The sequence below is a fragment of the Saccopteryx bilineata genome, chromosome 4 (assembly GCF_036850765.1).
Source record: "Saccopteryx bilineata isolate mSacBil1 chromosome 4, mSacBil1_pri_phased_curated, whole genome shotgun sequence".
Classification (NCBI taxonomy): Eukaryota; Metazoa; Chordata; class Mammalia; order Chiroptera; family Emballonuridae; genus Saccopteryx; species Saccopteryx bilineata.
In genome coordinates, this window is record NC_089493.1 from 20599896 (window position 1) to 20620145 (window position 20250).

General features: G+C 42.0%; 1 non-coding gene across 1 annotated transcript; it reads left to right on the top strand.

The window, feature by feature from the left end:
- Window positions 1–4069: 4069 nt before the first annotated feature.
- Window positions 4070–4276, top strand: LOC136336841 (small nucleolar RNA U3). Its single transcript, XR_010731619.1, has one exon. It is a non-coding gene; the product is annotated as a small nucleolar RNA U3 (small nucleolar RNA).
- The last annotated feature ends 15974 nt before the right edge of the window (window positions 4277–20250 follow it).

Sequence of the window (20250 nt, forward strand, 5' to 3'; positions counted from 1 at the left end):
GAGCCTTGGCTGTGGGAGAGGAAGAGAGAGACAGAGAGGAAGGAAGGGGGGTGGAGAAGCAAATGGGCGCTTCTCCTATGTGCCCTGGCCGGGAATCGAACCTGGGTCCCCCGCACGCCAGGCCGACGCTCTACCACTGAGCCAACCGGCCAGGGCCATTACTATTAAATTTTTAAATTAAACACTATTTAAAATAAAATCAAAATGGCCTATAAACATTAAAATGCACACTCAATGAATTTAAGAGATAAAGGGAAAAGACCGAAGGAAAGAATAAAGCAACGGAAGGTGGTTGTGCGACGGGGTGGGTGATGGATGGAAGAAGAGAGCTCCAGGAAAGTTCTCTATTTGGGTTCCATGTGCTTAGGGTCCTGAAGGGGGGGACAAAAAGAAGCAAATTTTCCCCAAAATGTCAAGAACTTAAACTTGTGCCTCTACCTCCAGATTTATCTGTAATGACTCATGCCACCTCCCTCCCTCCCCAACTGAACCATTCAGCTTTAAACAATTTCATCAATTGGGGAGGGACAAATTTATGCCTTTGCAAGAAAAATTAAGTTCCAGGTCATCATTATTTCCATGACTCCCCACTCCTGCTTCACCAATCCTTATCCACAACTGATATTTTCCAACCATTTCTGCAACTTTCCAAGGAAAATGACTCAAATTGCTTTTCCTAGCCTTGCTCACTATTTAAAAAGAAAAAAAAAGTGTGCAGTGAGGAAGAAGTATGGGAAAAAGAAACCTAAAGTTTATGCAGAGCTGAGCTATACAGGGGACCTTGCAAGAAAGAAATAATCAAGCAACTCAAAAATATCTGCACAGTACCATCACCTCTTTGAAGGATCGAGTTCTTTAAATTCAGCATTATCATTAGAGGAATAAAGCAGAGAGCCTGTGTTGTTTTGTTAGAAATTTCCACCTCCAGCCCTGGCCGGTTGGCTCAGCGGTAGAGCGTCGGCCTGGCGTGCGGGGGACCCAGGTTCGATTCCCGGCCAGGGCACATAGGAGAAGCGCCCATTTGCTTCTCCACCCACCCCTCTTTCCTCTCTGTCTCTCTCTTCCCCTCCCGCAGCCAAGGCTCCATTGGAGCAAAGATGGCCCGGGCGCTGGGGATGGCTCCTTGGCCTCTGCCCCAGGCGCTAGAGTGGCTCTGGTCTCGGCAGAGCGATGCCCCGGAGGGGCAGAGCATCGCCCCCTGGTGGGCAGAGCATCGCCCCTGGTGGGCGTGCCGGGTGGATCCCGGTCGGGCGCATGCGGGAGTCTGTCTGACTGTCTCTCCCCGTTTCCAGCTTCAGAAAAATACAAAAAAAAGAAAAAAGAAACAAAAAGAAATTTCCACCTCCAAAATCAAAATGATAAAACCTAGAAGGAAGAGCCATTTCCAACCCCTCCTTCCTTTGCTGTTAACATTGTGTTTCTCTGTTCTGGGGTCTCCAGAATAGAACAGGAAAGATGGTCCAGGTGAGCTTTCAAGATCATTTCTTGCTTCTCTGTCAAGTTCCTTTTCTTTATATCAGCATATCTTGGAATGAATGTTCTTATTAAAACTATTTTAACAAAAAGCAAGAAGATGGGAAGGTGTTTTACTCTTGAGCAGCTTTATTTTTTCCCAATATTAAAAAGAAGAATTCTTAAAATCCCTACTGAGAATTCTGATGTTTCTCTATTAAAACTCAATCTGCCACTTTAGAGGTTAATGATTAACTTTAATATGTCTATGCCTTTTATTATAATCTAGATTCTGAAATTAAATCAAATGTAATGGAAAAAATAGAATCAAGACAACCAAGCTCTAGTCTCAGTTCTACTAATAACTAGTTGTCTGACCTTGGGAAGCCCTCAACTTCTCTGGAACTCCATCCATAAAACAAGGTGGTTGGAAGAGACAGCCTCTATATACCTTGTGGCCCTAAAATTCTATGCTCTTATGAAAAAGAAGCCCTCAGCCTGACCAAGCGGTGGCGCACTGGATAGAGCATCGGACTGGGATGCCGAGGACCCAGGTTCGAGACCCCAAGGTCGTCAGCTTGAGTGTAGGCTCATCTGGTTTGAGCAAAAGCTCACCAGCTTGGACCCAAGGTTGCTGGCTCAAGCAAGGGGTTACTCGGTCTGCTGAAGGCCTGCGGTCAAGGCACATATGAGAAAGCAATCAATAAACAACTAGGGTGTCGCAATGCGCAACGAAAAACTGATTGATGCTTTTCATCTCTTCGTTCCTGTCTGTCTGTCCCTGTCTATCCCTCTCTCTGACTCTCTCTCTCTCTCTGTCTCTGTAAAAAATTTTAAAAAATAATAAATAATAAAAAGAAGCCCTCAGATTTAAATGCTAACTGGTTGTTGGTGGCAATTTTCTCAGCTAGTTAGTTCAGTTCTAACTGGTACATTATTTCCTTCAACACACAACCACCCTTTGAAAGAGCAACAGCAGGAAGAAAGGGAGCAGCCCACTCTTGGAGCATGCTGTCAGCCTCCAAAGAGCCGTCTCTAGGGGAAAATGGGACAATAATGAGGAAAATGACTGAAATCACTCCCCCACCCCCTCTCTCCATAAGAAATCTCGCAATAAGAGGGGAAGGTGGGAACAATAACCAGGCCATGCAGAGCTGAGCTATACAGGGAGATCCTTCCAGTGGAAGTGACTAAACAACTCAGTGGATTGATCTATTTCCCTTGACCTCTGCTTTCCTGCCTTTAAAAATACACTATCCCCTCTCTTGGCTTCTACCTCACTCACTACAAAGCAAAAGAATAAAGGCACTTTTCTTTTCTTCTTCATCAGTTCAAGCAAGCAATACTTCTGCAAAGAAGAAAAGAAAACCAAACTGAAAATAAGCTTCTGTTTGGGGAAAAAGAAATGGTTAGGGTAGGTGAGTCGTCTAAAAAGGACTGCATGGATGATACACTTATTTTTAAAAATGACAGCTTGCAAATCTTCAAATCTAAAAAAGAACTGCTTTGAGCAAAGGAAGCAGCAAAGAGCTGGTGAAAAACTGAGACAAACAATGAGCTTTGGGTTTTGCTTTGTCTTTGTTTTTGAGTCTGAGCCTGTAAAAGAAGCAGAGAGAAGACAGAGAAGTCCAACGTTCAGACTCAAGGGTTCACAGCCTCTACCAAAAAAGTCTCTCCCTTCTCTTTGCCAGAGGTGAGAATAAAAAGCTGTGTAGGAAATTGACTCATCTAAGAGCTTGAGTAGAAGTGATTCTCTGAGAGCCAATCAGATGATTTTTATTTGAGGGGAAAAAAATTAATTGTATAAAATGAGATGAACTCAAGAATATAGCTTGGTTTTCTGTAGGCAGGGCTCAGAGTGAACAATATTACTGGTCCCAAAGCACACATGTCTCTTGCCCCTTAAAAAAGAAAACGTATTGGTGTAAATGCCCATATTCTTTTGCTGTGCAGTGAGCATGTGGGTTGTGAAAGGCCAACCTCCTACATGTATAAGATTTCTGCAAATTATAGGGTGGGTGTGGGGGAATTTCTATATTCCTGGCTTTTGGGTCCTATTTTTTTTTTTCTGAAGTGAGAAGCGGGGAGACAGAGAGACAGACTCCCGCATGTACCTGACCGGGATCCACCGGCATGCCCCCTAGGGGACAATGCTCTGCCTATCTGGGGCATTGCTCCATTCCAACCAGAGCCATTCTAGCACCTGAGGTGGAGGCCATAAAGCCATCCTCAGCACCCGGGCCAACTTTGCTCCAATGGAGCCTTGGCTGCAGGAGGGGAAGAGAGAGAGAGAGAAAGAAAGGAGAGGGGGAGGTGTGGAGAAGCAGATGGGTGCTTCTCCTGTGTGCCCTGGCTGGGAATTGAACCCAGGACTTCCACATGCCAGGCCAATGCTCTACCACTGAGCCAACTGGCCAGGACTGGGTCTTACTTTTACTTAATGATCTCCCCCCATTGATGACCTTTCACTGTGCTCTCATCCTGATTCGCATTGCAGCAACCTAATATGCAAATCCTCTTTCCCTTATTTTATTAATCAATAAGTAAACAACAAATGAAAACGCTATCTCAAGGCAGTAAGCATGTGTGGTGCCCAGGGCATATAGATGGCTTTCCTAAGACTATACTTTCAGGGATCATTTCTATAGTTTGTTACTATAGATGGCTTTCCTGAAGGCCAGAGGCTCCTGGACTCCAAAATGAAAGCCCCAGGAACAGAACTTACTTTGACCTGCAGCCTGAAGCACAGGAACTGCAGCCAACCCCACAGACCCGTGAACAAAACGTAAAGGTTTGTTTCTGTAGGCCACTGAGATTCAGGGGTTGTTGGGAACACAACATCATCTCAACCAAAGCTGACATAAAAAGAAGTTTCTGGGAAAGGGGATTTATATTATAATAATATACGTAACTTCAAATTAAGCATTAGATATCCTTGTCCTAAAAAGACTTTTGGATAACCCACCAAGAGGGGTTTGTCAAGGTCCATGTCAACCTAGGAAATTCCCCAGCCCTGGTCATCACAAGGCCTTCTATTGTTCTTCTAATTCCATTCTCTTCCCCACTCACTTTGTTTCTCCAAGATCTTTACACTTCCAGCTCTAAAATCTACTGGATATATAATAATTAGTAGGTGAACTTGAACCACCGACCTCAGACTCGGCACTAGGCCATCTTTTTTATATTTGAGCCCACCAAAGAGTCCAGTAGAACAAAGGGGACTGTCCTATAAACAGAAACCTTTTTACAGAAGGGCACACGGGTGCTCTGGTCACAATGACTTTTTTCTCCCCGTTATACACTCATACATGGAAGAGATCAGCGGTGCTGAGTTCCTACTAAAACTAGGAGCAATTTCACAGGATCTCACACATGAAGACAACTTACCTTCTCCTCTCCTGCCTCCCCTACGTCCCCTACCTCTTTCAGTAATCTTGGACCTCTTTTTCCTGCCAAGTTGATATCTTCCTCCATGAATGTGGGAAAAACAATGTGTGTTACCAATTAGCAAGGAAAAGTTCCCTCCTATTTTCCCTTAAAGTTCAACTTTCATTAAGTAATGAGAATTTATTTACCCATCAATAATTAAGACTATTCCCGGGAAACATTCCCACAGAAACTAGAAGCAGTGCTTTCTGAATAATAAAGCTAAAATTTTTTTTCCTAGCTACAGTGATTTTCTTTTCATATGTTCCCAATTCCCAAGGAGAAATAGGCAGTCATTCTACCAAGATCCAGCAGCAATTCTGGTGCCCAGATAGCATGATTATCTCAAAATATTCCAATAGGTTGGCCCAGTTTAGGCAAAGTACTAAATAACAGCTTGCTCTAGAAATAAGTGGCAATATCTTCTGAAATTTAAAAGTCCCTTGATTTTGACTTTAAAGTTAGAAGGTGGGGTTTGACCTTAATTTTCTCATCAATGGAGCGGTTCTGATTCAGCCACGAATCTAACCAACAACCCTCAGCAAGCAGGGAAGCGGATAGCAGGCAGAGGAAGTATAGGCTTGACTTCCTCTTTACACACACAAAGAAGTTACAGGAACATTGGAAGAAAGAAGTTATTTCTTCTTTCTCCTGGTAAAAAGAGGAAACTTGAGTCTATTTATTTGTTAGATTTCCAAATTCCACTTTTCTTCTAGGAACACATGAGAATTTTTCAAATTTAAAAATCACAGTGAAGAGAGTCATCTTAAGCATCAAAACAGAGCTGCAAAGAAGGGCGGCTGGTTCAAGCCAGGAAAAGATGTATATATTAAGAAAGCTGGAATGGTTCAGAGTTGTTATGCCAACCAACATGAAAAAGGCAACTGATAAGACTGGAGGTGGAGAGGTAGGAAGGGGAAGAAGCTCAGAGAGCTCTGAATCTTTCAGGGGGCTGAAAGAATAAGATTTCTTGCAGTGAGCTGCAGTTATGAATGACAATGACCCTCCAAGGTCCAAAGTATGTGAGTGTACTGGATGAGCCAGCTTCATCATAAACCAGGTCTGTAGCTCTAAATTACTAACCAGCCTTCTTGCTTCTGGAGAGACACAGAAATATAAGGTACATAGAACAGATTCAGCCACTTCCTTGGTCTGACAACCTAGAAGATTAAAGAGCACAGAGAGACACCATCTACATAGCTTCTTTCCAGAGCTGTTAAACTTGAGAGAGAGATGGAATAGTAAGAGCTTCCCCACTAGGATGTGGGAAACTGGAACCATGTTTTGGGAGACTCTGGCATGCTGGGAGAGTAAGGCTTCTGGAGATTTCAATAATTAAGGGGAAGGGGAGAGGCAAAAAAGTTCTAGAGCTTTAGATGAGTGGGGAAAAATAATTCCAACACATATACCAAGTAAAGCACCCAATATGCATATCCTAGATCAGTGGTCATCAACCTGGTCCCTACCACCCACTAGTGGGCGCTCCAGCTTTCATGGTGGGCGGTAGCAGAGCAACCAAAGTATAAATAAAAAGATAGATTTAACTATAGTAAGTTGTTTTATAAAGATTTATTCTGTCAAACTTAACAAAAATCTGACATAAAGTACTTGGTAAGTAATTATTATTCTATGCTTTAACTTGCTATAACTCTGCTTTACAAATTTTATAAAGTAAAGTTACTTCCCTACTTTTTAAATCACCATTACTGTGGAACCGGTGGGCGGTTAGAAAATTTTACTACTAACAGAGATACAAAAGTGGGCGGTAGGTATAAAAAGGTTGACTATCCCTGTCCTAGATAATATGAGCTGGATGGAGTCATTGTCTGTACTTCCGTCTCTCCCTACTCTCCATCCCTGGTCTTCTCATACTCTAGGAACCGCTTAGAGTCACTCTCTTTCTTTCTTCAGGATGCACTCTCTTTCTCCCACTGATCAAAACTAATATCCAATTAGCTATAAGTTCTCTAATACACATTCATTCTTTCATTCAACAAGTATACACTGAGAAACTAAAATGTCAACAGGTTTCAAGACTTAGGACCCCACAAAATAAAAGAATGTAGAATATCTTATTCATAATTATTTATATTTATTATATATTGAAATGATAACATTTTGACATCTTGTATTAAATAAAATATGTTAAAACTAAAAAAAGAGAGAGAGAAACTAAAACGTGTCTGGCTCTGTCCAAGGTACATGGAACAAAGAGATAAATAAAACAGGGGCCTCTCCTTTAAAGGACGTGTATCTAAACTTAGGAAGTCACAGAAGGCTTTCTGGAGGAGGTGACATGAACCAGTGTCTTAAAGGAGGAGTGAACATTAGCTAGATCCAGAAGGTGCATGCATAAAGGCATTAAGGTAGAAAACAGTACCTTGCAGTGTGATGACACTGGAATTTGCTAGATGACCCCAAGAGAAGGTTTTCATACAGCTAAGTTCCAATACATTTCACCTCAAAAAAAATAATAATAAAAGGAAAATCCATAACTAAGACTTTTACTCTTATGAACTTATACAGTAATTGATTCACTAAGTCACTACTTAAGCAACTTCATTTATGGCCTTAATGGACAATTAGTTCTATCACTTATAGAATGCAACCTATGCACAGACAAGGTGGGACCCCATTCTCAAAACAACAGAGATAATACTAAAATTTCAAAGTGGCCACCTGACCAGGCGGTGGCACAGTGGATAGAGCATCAGACTGGGACGCAGAGGACCCAGGTTCCAAACCTCAAGGTCGCCAGCTTGAGCACGGGTTCATCCAGCTTGAGCACAGGCTCACAAGCTTGAGTGCAGGGTCACTGGCTTGAGCATGGGATTATAGACATGATCCCGTGGTCACTGGCTTGAGCCCAAATGTCACTGGCTTGAGCAAGGGGTCGCTCAATCGGCTGTAGTCCCCCAGTCAAGGCACATATGAGAAAGCTATAAACTAAGATGCGGCAACAAAGAATTGATGCTTCTCATCTCTCTCCCTTCCTGTCTGTCTGCCCTTGTCTGTCCCTCTCTCTGACTCTCTGACCCTTTCTGTCTCTGTCAAAAATAAAAAATTAAAACTATAAAATTTCAAAGCGGCCTTTAAGTGTCTCAGGAAAAACTAAAAGGTGACAGAAGTGACAATGGCACCTGAGATAGGCAAAGTCAGTTCCCCTTGTTCAAAAATATCTTTGCCATACATTTTACCAATTAGAGATTGAACCATGTCAATACACTTCTCTTTTAAAGGGGAGAGGATGAAATAAGTAGAGTAATACTGCAAACCATTCACTCATTAGTAAGTGCTTTCCTTATTTCAATCAGTGGGGGCACCATTCTCTAAGTCCACCAGACTTCAGAATCTTAAGTCTTGTCTCCTTCCTTATTTGATTTATGTAGATGCCAAGACTTGGATTATCATACGGGGTTCCTGGTAGAGAACACAGAGACTGATTCTGGTTGATTGAAGCACCACCAACAATGAAAAAGGGAAGGTTTATTATAAGGGCTTGGGTAGCTCACTGTGGCATGCAATATAGACTGGCTTTTCTTTTCTCAATCTTTTCCTCCATAGTCCCCTTCTATAATAGAAAGTGAAAATTCTAAATACCCACTAAATATCATTTTCCACATTTCTGTGCAGCTGGTTAACCATATCACTCAGCTCTCCCCATAAAGGATGTAAGCCTAAGTTTTCTGGACCTTCCAGGAAAGCTTTGGTTTCCTAGTAAAGTAAGAAAATACAATAGGTGCTAACCAGTCTCCCTTCTTCCTGCTTTGAACAGGGACAGTACAAAAAAAAACCCAAGAAAGAATTGACACCTTCAACCTATTGAACAAATGTTAACAGATACTTAACTCCAGACATCTTACTTTATGGGAGGAAATTCCCCTAATGGCCTAAGCCACTATTAGTGGTGTTTTCTGTTATTGCAATTGAAAGAATGCCCAACTGATACATTGAGAGGGTTCAAGTCTAAGCAGTCAGCACCAATGCCCAAAAGCAGACCACAGAACTGATTCAGTAAGAACCATCAATTTACTTGATGCTGCTCTTCATCCTGCTGCCTCTTCTGCACTAGAGGCACAATCTTACTGCAGCCACAACCACCATTGTCAATGCCGTCACTTCTGTATTAGGCACATCATCCAAAACACCAGGTGCCATTTCTTGCTACTATAATTCTAGGGTACACAGTAGTTACAGCTAGTTTGTAATGCCTGAGTCCCCTGCATGTCTTAACTGCAAGGGAAACTTAAAAGGTGAATATTTGGCATTTTTAATCATTATGGATTTATAAGATGGGAAATTCTCCCATATGTAGAAAAGAGGCTCATATGTTGGGCCAAAAGGAATGTGCATCTCACTTGGTCAATCTGTGACTTCCCTGGATCATATCACACAAACACACACACACACACACACACACTCACTCACAGCTACAGCAAGAATGGTCTTTCTCAAACACAAAGACAACTATGTTAATCCTCTGATTAAAAGCTGTTAGCATTGCCTAAAAGATCACGTTTTGTCCCCGGTCAAGACATGCAGGGCTCTCTCGAATCAGATCCTTCTCTACATCTCCAGCCCCATTTTCCCTTGCCTGGAGCTTCCAAAATATGCTAACCTTCATAGAGAATGTGCCTGTGAGTCTTGGTTGCATCTTACATATATTTTTTTAATAAATTTTTATTAATGTTAATGGGATGACATTAATAAATCAGGGTACATATATTCAAAGAAAACATGTCTAGGTTATCTTGTCATTAAATTATGTTGCATACCCCTTGCCCAGAGTCAGATTGTCCTCCATCACCCTCTATCTAGTTTTCTCTGTGCCCCTCCTACTCCCACCAACTCTCTCCCTCCTTCCTTCCTGCATCCTCCCTCCCCCCACCCCTGGTAACCACCACACTCTTGTCCATGTCTCTTAGTCTCGTTTTTATGTTCCACCAATGTATGGAATCATGTAGTTCTTGGTTTTTTCTGATTTACTTATTTCACTCCGTATAATGTTATCAAGATCCCACCATTTTGCTGTAAATGATCTGATGTCATCATTTCTTATGGCTGAGTAGTATTCCATAGTGTATATGTGCCACATCTTCTTTATCCAGTCTTCTATTGAAGGGCTTTTTGGTTGTTTCCATGTCTTGGCCACTGTGAACAGTGCTGCAATGAACATGGGGCTACATGTGTCTTTACGTATCAATGTTTCTGAGGTTTTGGGGTATATACCCAGTAGAGGGATTGCTGGGTCATAAGGTAGTTCTATTTGCAGTTTTTTGAGGAACCACCATACTTTCCTCCATAATGGTTGTACTACTTTACAGTCCCACCAACAGTGGATGAGAGTTCCCTTTTCTCCGCAGCCTCTCCAACATTTGCTATTACCCGTCTTGTTGATAATAGCTAATCTAACAGGGGTGAGGTGGTATCTCATTGTACATACATTTTCTTAATAAGGACAATGGATTTTAACTAGCATGCAATATATTACATATCATAAAGGGAAAATCTCTTCACAAACCTAGATTATGAAAGTGTTGAACCCAGCTTGCCAAATTGCCATGTACATTGTAGAGCACTTAGGAAGGTGATTGATAAAAAGACAGTGAGTTTCTTTTAGATGTGAAAATGTGCTCTGAACCATTTAGGAAAGAACTTCATGGTCCTAGTACAAAGATCCTACAAGACACCCTTATCATTTTCAAGGCTTAGCAATAAGCCCAAGGACACCCGTTTCTTTTTGTTCTTGTTTAGAACGGCTCTTTCTCCACTCTCCAAAGGTTCTATACAGTTGGTGGTCAGTGCAGAGATCTAAAAAGAAACTTTTTTCCAAATACCAAGAACTAGCAGTCAACCTAAACCAAGTCATCCTTTGAGAGACAATGGGAGGTAGAAAGCTAAGTGCTTGAACTGGAGGCTATAAGAAAAGGACGCAAAGGTTAAGCCACTTAAATCAAAGACTTGGTCTCCTATCAGTTCGGGCAGCTCCTTTTGATGCTGCTGCAGAGAAATACCAGCCCCAGAGTTATTTGGTACACTATATTGAAACCACTTGCTGTCCTGTAAAATAAAACCGACTCTACAAATATTGATCGAACGCTGTGGGACTGCTATGAAACATGAGACTGTCACTGTCCTCAAATATCTTAATTATAACAATGTCATTATTAAATAGTTAACATGTAGGAAGCATTTGCCATCGGGCAAGTTAAAACATTTAATTCTCCCAGCAATCCTGTGAGATATATCATATGCGTTGAGGGAAAGAGGCTAGGTTTAGTAACTTGCCCAAAGTCAAAAGAATGATAAGTGGCAGCACTTAAAATCTCCCTCAAGAGATGAATCAAAAGTATAAAGATCCTAAAATTGTTTTGAATAATAAAAAATGATTTTGAACGAATAAGTGAAAGTCTTACAGTATAAAAATTGCTCTAGGAAGTGGAAGAAGGAAGAGGCTCCTTCAGACTGGGGTAATAAGGAGTCTATTACTTGAGATCATGTTTACTTTCAGGAAACTTTTAGACCATTATACTTAAGTCGGCATTTCATACAATGGACGACACTTCAACTCACACCCAGAATGGAGATTCTCAGTGGAACTTTTCTTCCCCGGGCAATAAGTAGACAATCTTTATACAAACCAAGAGTGTGGCAGTGAGGGTCGGAAACTAGGGCGCAAAATCTCAAATGGCTTTCTTTTTAAAAAAACTATTGTAGCAAACAAAGTCCAAATTGAATTGGGAAATGTATTCAGTCACTCACCAAATACATATCCAGTGCCTACTATATAGCAGAGTCTGAGCTAGGCACTGGAGATACACAGGAAGAGAAAATATAAGTTACTTACAAAGAATTAAAGAACCTATCTATATTTATACAATTTTCCTACATGTATATAATTGTAGGTTTTTACATTCATGAGTCGTTTTAAAACTTATCCAGGTTATTAACCCAAAGGGTTGTACAAAGACAACAGAGAGAAGAGGTACCAAAGGGCAGGTGCCTGGCAGGGATCTTTGAAAGACGTCTCCAGATCCCTTAAATCAGCAGCTTTAGAAATGGGACCAAAGGCAGAGAACCAGAGAATATTCCTCCTGCTAAGGCCGGGGGCTGACTTCACCTTAGATATAACACACATTGGCTGCCTCCACCAATATTATTTTTGTCCTCAAATTAGAAAACTCTCAGGATAAGACAAAACAAGATCACTCCCTCTAACTTGAATAATTTCTGGAAAGCTTAACTGTTCTCAGCACATCAGTAAAAGTGGTGGCTTGCATTTATAATTAGCATCTCAGAATTTGCCTGTCAGAATTCCAAACCTTCTTCTTCTTTCTTCCTTTTTTTTTCTCCCACTTCTCCCAAACCTTCTGCATCTTAAAAGGCAAGACCTCTGCAAACACACTATGGGTCCACCTTTTTTATTATCTCCAGAATTAGGCACCTACTGAAGGTTAAATGTTTTGTTTTCCTATTAAAGTATACAGGTCTCTTGTAATGAGGCAAGACTCGAGGCAAAAATGAATGTCTTACCACAAAAAGATGCTTGGTGTTAAGAGCTATTGTTTTTGTTGTTGTTGTTGTTGTTGTTAATTGCGGGGTTTGTTTGTGTGTTTTGTGTGTATACGTATAACTGACTTTCTTTGCATTTTTACACCCTCCCTGTGTGAGGCATTTCTGGGAGATGATGATTGAACAGGGTTAGAGGTCCTCCCTTCTCCAGCTGTTAAGTATTAGCCAGAAGCAGCTCTCGTGTACAGTTCTTATTGCTATTATTGCTTATTGTTTACATTCCTTTCCTTTGAAAAGTGTCTCATGTCAGGGGCAGAGAAGGCCTTAGGACAGAAGTGGAGTCTGGTGCACCGACTTTGTTTGGAAGTCCAGATGGACTGAGGAAATCAACTTCAACAGTGGCCTGTCGCTCAGAAACAAAGGCGGAACCGCAGTGGGATATTTAAAATGAGGATCTGGACATTTTTTACAATTGAATACTAGCAAGGTTAGCAGCCATAAGAAACCATCTAATAGCATTCAATCCTGAGTAATTTCCTACTCACACATCCTCATATATGCCCAAAGCGTAGGGCCAGGCCAATGACCACTCCTGCGTCCGCAAAGTGTTCCAACCAGTCACAAGCTCTCCTCTGGCTTGTCCACAGAGCAACTTTGTGAATGTCCACTTGGAAGACACTGTGATGCCTTTTACTATGGGGGGTCCAGACAGGTGGGCATCAAATCAGCGCTCTGCATATTTGGAACAAAGTGCCTGATGCGTGGGATATGCACAAAATTATCTAATGCAGGGGTCAGCAAACCTTTCCCATAAGGCAGGGGTGGTCAACTTTTGTATCTCTGTTAGTAGTAAAATTTTCTAATCACCCACCGGTTCCACAGTAATGGTGATTTATAAAGTAGGGAAGTAACTTTACTTTATAAAGTTTATAAAGCAGAGTTACAGCAAGTTAAAGCATATAATAATAATTACTTACCAAGTACTTTATGTCGAATTTTTGCTGTTTGGCAGAATAAATCTTTATAAAACAACTTACTATAGTTAAATCTACCTTTTTATTTATACTTCAGTTGCTCCGCTACTGCCCACCATGAAAGCTGGAACACCCATTAGTGGGCGGTAGGGACCAGGTTGACTACCACTGCCATAAAGGGCCTGATAGGAAATATATATTTCAGTCTAGCAAGCCATGTAGTTGCAGCTCAACTATTTTGCTATTCTGCACTGCAGCCCAGAAGCTGCTGTAGGCAATGTATGAACAAATGGGGTAGGTGTGGCTACATTTGATTCATAGGCCAGATCTTGCACACCCCTCATCTATTAAATAAAAAAATCATCAGAGAATTCACTGAATGAATATTCCAGGTAAATAAAACTCTCATCTTTATATCTATAAAGGTTTTGTTTTATCTTTCTTTAACTAGATTGAGATCCTTCTTAAAGTGTACATTGATACTGGCCTACCTTTTTCAAAAGCATATTCAAAACATAACATTTTTTCCCACGTGACTTAACATTTTACAATTATTTTGCAATGCTGCAATTTAGTAATGTCCTCAGAAAGTTTGGGGCTGCCTAGGGCTGTTTAATCCAAACCCAGAAAGCTCTAAACCTCTGCTGTTTTTAGTCACTGCGTGCACTTGTGATTTTTCTGTCACCTCCCTATCTAGCAGGCTCCGAGAACTGGCTTCTCCATGATACAGGGTGTCCTGTGAGTGGTTACATCGGCTTTTCATGATGAAAGTCTGTGGAATATCCATGGCCTAACTCAGGCTCCACATTCTCCATTTCTTCTTTGCACAGAGCCCAGGGACTCCACCTGCTCTTTGCTCCTATCCTGCCTGACCAACTTTATCCATTTATGATTCTTCCCTTCCCCTGATCTTGGAGTTCACAGAAGAATAGGACACAGCCTCCCCAGAACCCCTTTAAACTTCTCCAGGGACTCCAGCCCTTTATGGTTTTTATTATAATTTAAAAGAGATATGGAACAGTCAGAATAACAACTCTAATGATGTTACAAAGATTCACAGAGGGCCCTGGCTGGTTGGCTCAGCAGTAGAGCATCGTCCTGGCGTGCGGGGGATCCGGGTTCGATTCCCGGCCAGGGCACATAGGAGAAGCGCCCATTTGCTTCTCCACCCCCCCCCCCTCCTTCCTCTCTGTCTCTCTCTTCCCCTCCCGCAGCCAAGGCTCCATTGGAGCAAAGATGGCCCGGGCGCTGGGGATGGCTCCTTGGCCTCTGCCCCAGGCACTAGAGTGGCTCTGGCCCCGGCAGAGCGACCCCCCGGAGGGGCAGAGCATCGCCCCCTGGTGGGCGGAGCGTCACCTTGGTGGGCGTGCGGGTGGATCCCGGAAGGGCGCATGCGGGAGTCTGTCTGACTGTCTCTCCCCGTTTCCAGCTTCAGAAAAAAGTGAAAAAAAAAAAAAGATTCACAGAGAATTCTTATAATTGTAGCCCCTTTCCAGTATTCACGATTCCCTTGCTGAAATGCTACCTGGAAGTCTCCATTCAACTTCTGGGTTCTGTTTTATTCTTGAAATGAGATATTACCAACTTTAATCACTTCTGCAATTCAAAGGTGAAGAGTGAGAATTAAATGAATAATATAGGTGAAGTGCTTTGGACAGGACTAGACAGAATATATGAGCTTCTATGTGGCAGCTATGCTTATTTTGATGTTGAAAATGCCAAACCACAGAGTTCAATTTGCAAACAGTGGAAAACAAAATAGATAAGTCTCCTACCCCAGGTATTTTCTAGTGCATAATGAAAAAGTGAACAAATTAATACATGCTGTCAGGTGCCTTACATTTTCTCAGCTCAGAAATTCATTGTTGCCTCTCATCCTGCAGAACCCACAACAGGACTCACCCTCGAATCCCAGAACATGGACCCATATTAATGCCATTCTTGTTATTCACATCATGGACCACCTTTAAGAAGAGCCTTTTCCATAAAGGTTAAAGTTCCTGTGTGCCAAAATTTTACCTGCTAATGGAAAAAAATTAGAGAGAAGGGGTAAGGAATTTTATTTCCAACATCTATTACCAGTGTGACAATGACCTCGTTTTCCCTAGGAGGCAGTACTAGCAATTACAATGGTCCATTCACGATTCCACCGCTGGCCGTTACTACCCTGAAAAGATGTCCACTGGGATATTTTATTTAAGATCTGGAATGATTTTCTAGCCTTTGCTACGCTTAGAGGAAAGCACCTGAGATACAGAAAAGCTTCTTGTGAGAAATAAGAGGTCTGTTATATAAAATCATGGCTCATGACACCCCCCATAACACACAATCTGGTCAATCTCAGGCTTCCTTCGTGTGCTGTGCTCACACCTCTTAAGCTTCTGTTATATTTCCCTGCTGCTTCCACTGACGAGATACCACTGCATCCATCAAGCTCAGACTGTCTCTTCTGCAATGGGACAATTAACCAACTTGACGGGCCCTTACCTGGTGGCTCTCTCCAGATACAGGAATGACAACTCCTTCACAGATTAACAGCCATTAAATGATAGCCCCGAAACTCAGCAAATGTTGAAAAGGCATTTTTTTAAAAAATAAATTTGAGCCTTGGCCAGTTGGCTCAGTGGTAGAGTGTTGACCCAGCATGTGGATGTCCCAGGTTTGATTCCTAATTAGGGCACAAAAGAGAAGTAATCATCTGCTTCTCCAACCCACCCTCTTCCCCTTCTTTGTCTCTCTCTCTCTCTCTCTCTCTCTCTCTCTCTCTCTCCCTCTCTCTCTTATCCTCCCACAGCCATGGCTTGATTGGTTTAAGCGCTATGGCCCCAGGTGCTGAGGATGGCTCCGAGGAGCCTCTGCCTCAGGTGCTAAAAATAACTGGGTTGAGATCATGGCCCCAAATGGGCAGAGCATTGGCCCCTGACAGGGGTTGTCAGGTAGATCCCAGCCCAGGTGAATGTGGGAGTCTGTCTCTCTATCTCCCCTTCTCTCACTTGGAAAAAAAGAAAAAAATTTTTTCGCATGTCTCAATTGGAGATCAACACGGACACCTGACTTCTGCTCCCTCTCTAGTGGCATTCTGGGAGGATAAAAAAACCACACCTGTGAGCAGCCACATCCTGATGAAATAGAAAGCTAGCCAGGGACATTGCATTGGCCACAGCTGACCATACATATTTCTTGTCTGTCAGATTAAGCACACTTACCTAGAGTATTCTGTTTCTGTTAAGCAGACAGGTTAGGATTGCTACTAAATTTTAAGCAACTACAAGATAGAACCAACCCACAAAGATGATGTTGGTCAAATAAGTTTATAAATATGATATATGTTTGCTCGCTTATAGTTTGCATTGAGTGTGGGGGACAGGTTGTAAGCAGGCAGGGTCCTTATAGCCTAAGGCTTAGTTTTAAGACTAAGCTTTTCCCCACACTCTTGACTGTTGCATGGTGGGGTGGTGCACTCTTATGAGGAATCCCATTATGCCTCAGATAAGTGACTTTGTATCAGAGACTTCCTTGTTTATATATTGGATTACAGGTTTTGATTTCTACAGTATAAAAGGGGGCAGACTGGGAACTTGCTCTCTCTCGGTTCCTGAGATTAGCATTAGAGGAGAGAGCAGAGAAAGGAGAGCAGAGAAAGGAGAGCAGAGAAAGGAGAGCAGAGAAAGGCCATGTGGAGGAGAGGAAAAGCAGCCAAGATGGCAGAGTGCTGAAGGAGAAGCCAGTTTGTGCAGAGTTCGTGCAGAGAGAAAGGAGATGGGGAACAGAGGTGAATAAGGCTGGTGAGGCAGAAAGCTTTGATTCTAGGAAACTCGGAAAAGTCAGTGGCTTTGGGAGCCCTGAATGGAAAGGGAAGTGTTTTCCCACTGTGTGTATTTCTTGCCCGCCGGGTGCAAGCTAGGATTAACGGTAATGGCCCACCAGTTCTTGGCTCTGTTGTTTCATTACCATCTGTCCGAATCAAATGCAAACCTGCACGGGCCAGGCAGCGGTGATGGTGGCCGTGGCTTTACAGATGAGAAGTAAACTAGACCACAGAACTTGAATTTCATTTCCTGGCTGGCAACTAGCTCCTAAACTGCAAATATGAAGGTCAATCTCAACTCTTTTTTCATCCTCTGAATTCAAATAGTGCCCAAATCCTCTTCACTCTATTTCTCAATGTCTTCCATATATGCTCTGTGTCTCCATTCCCACTGAGAGTTCCTTACCCCAGGGCCTTTTCACCTTCCACCTAGACCATTGCCACAGTCTCCTAAATGGTCCTTGTACCACTAAGCTCATTCTCAGTCCCTGAGTCTCCAGTATTTCCTCCACATTGCCACTAGAGCAACCTTTCCAAAACACAAAATTTATCTTATTATTGCTCCTCTTAAAGAAGTTTGGAGACTTTTCAATCCTTATAGAATAAAGGCCAAATTTAATCTGTCTAACAAGCCTATGATTTTACCCCTGACCATTTATCTGACCCTCCCAGAAGACAATACACACAAAATACCTGTAATTCTAAACACACTCTCAGGTGTCTACTCCTCCAGCCTGAGCTAGCCTCCCTCCCAAACCCGTCTCCTCTCTGCACAGCAAACAGCTTACTTATCTTGAGCAAAAAAAGAAAAAGAGAGAGAGAGAGACTCATGGACGTGAAGAACAGTGTGGTGATTGCCATAGAGAGGGAGAGAGGTGGAAGACGGTATGGAAGGATAAATGGTGATGGATGGAGACTTGACTTGGGATGGAAAACACACAATATAGCACATAGATGATGTGTTGTGGAATTGTGCACCTGAAACCTGTATACTGTAATTTTGTTAACCAATGTAACCCCAATAAATTCAATAAAAAGGAAAATCAGCTTACTTATCACTTGCTACCAGACAATAATCTTTCGGGCAAGGATACTGTGTAGTGCTCTGTCCCAGAACTTTGCTTGGCATATAGTAACCACTGAGTAAGTAGTATGTGTTCAAAGAATTAATGAGTAAGTGGAAAGAAAAAATCAAATGTCTTATGATACCAGAGAGATGTGTTAGCTAAAATAGTTTTCTTCTCATTACTACTATCATATATTATTTAAACTTTTATGACTGCAACTGAATCATAACCATGGCCATATGATCTTGTCACCTTCAGGTCCATGTCTGACATTGGTCTATCTTCAAAATTGTTGCCAGGTTACTAGTTCCAAGAAGACAGCTCTGACCATGACATTTTACAGCTCAAAACCTAACACTCCCCACTTTCAACTCCATGACCTGACATCCAGCAGCACCATAATCTGGTTCCAAGCCCTCTACTCAACCTTATTACCCTCAGCTTTTCAGTAAACCCACTACTGAGCAACCCACCAAAGTCAACGTATTTCTAAAAGACTTATTTTAGTCATTTTTTTGTTTTTTACTAAGAATTCCTTACAAATTAAATCTTGACCATTTCCCTAGGTTTATATAAAAAATCATCTCTTTCTAAAACCTCCCATGGGTAACCCCTATCAAAAAGCATTCCCCACTTCTAAACTTCTATTTATTTCTTCTATAACTTCTTCCTGGTACATATCAACTTATATCTTTATTGCAGTTATTTATGAATATGTAGCTCAAATACAATATTGCAATATCCTTGAAAGCCAGGACTCAACTTTATCCATCATATCCTCAACAGGTGAGTTCAACACATCCCATCACATGGTAGACTATCAATAAAAATTTGTTTAATTAGTTATTTAATTATCCAGCCCACTAAGAGCATGGATCATTTTGGATAATCATTATTATTCACAAATATCAGTGTAGCAGTGTGTAAAGTGCTTTTTCACCTGTTAACTTCCTTCAACTTCACTACAATGCTATAAGATAAAGGATAGCCTTCGCTAGTCTGGAGATCAACCAGAGTTCTACTGTAATCACTGAACCCTTCAGAGGTATTCAGTTAGTAAGTGGAGAGTGAGAACTCAAGTCCAGTTGCCCTAACTTTATATTCCGTGGCTTTTCCCTCCTGCTTGCACCTTGTTCAAACGTTTGGCCTTCCTAAGGGTGTGTTCCTCATTCATGTGGATCCAGCAGAAGCAGCATCCCCCCACCCCAATCTCCTTTCCCTCCTGCCAAACTTTCTCCAGGGCTTGGTGTACTTTGAAGCAGAAAACAGTGCCAATCCTGGCTTTTCCCCAGCCATTTTTCCTGGGCTCATTGGCCGATTACTCTGGGCTTACGGTCTACCTAGTATTTAATTTTTTTTTAATTTTATTTATTCATTTTTTAGAGAGGAGAGAGAGAAAGAGAGAGACAGAGAGAGAGAGACAGAGAGAGAGAAGGAGGGAGGAGCAGGAAGCATCAACTCTCATATGTGCCTTGACCAGGCAAGCCCAGGGTTTCAAACCGGCGACCTCAGCATTTCCAGGTCAATGCTTTATTCACTGCACCACCACAGGTCAGGCTCTACCTAGTATTTAAATCACCCCTTTAGAGCGACTGGTCAGCTAGGTAGAATAACACTATCTTCCATTACTGTGGGACCCATGGGGAACCCCAGAGTTAGTATGAAGCTTATTTTAAACTAAAGACATTTGAGATTCAACAAATGCAGAGGAAAAAAAACCTTCTCAGAGCTTCCCTTATCTGACTAAAAACATCAACTTCCGGGAAATGAGGCTGCCATACACGTGCTCTTAGAGGTGGGTGCTCCTCCCAGGAGGAGCACGGAGAGCGGACCTATCATAAACCCCTGCTCCTAAAGGAGCTCCACAGCCAGGAGATGATGCGAAGACCTCTCACACCTGCATACACAAAGTTATCACAAACTTTCTATCTCCTGTTTGTTCTCCTAGAAAACCACTTGTCTTTTCTAAAAAAAAAAATCCTTTGTTTTTTCCCATAGAAGCCTTTCTTAT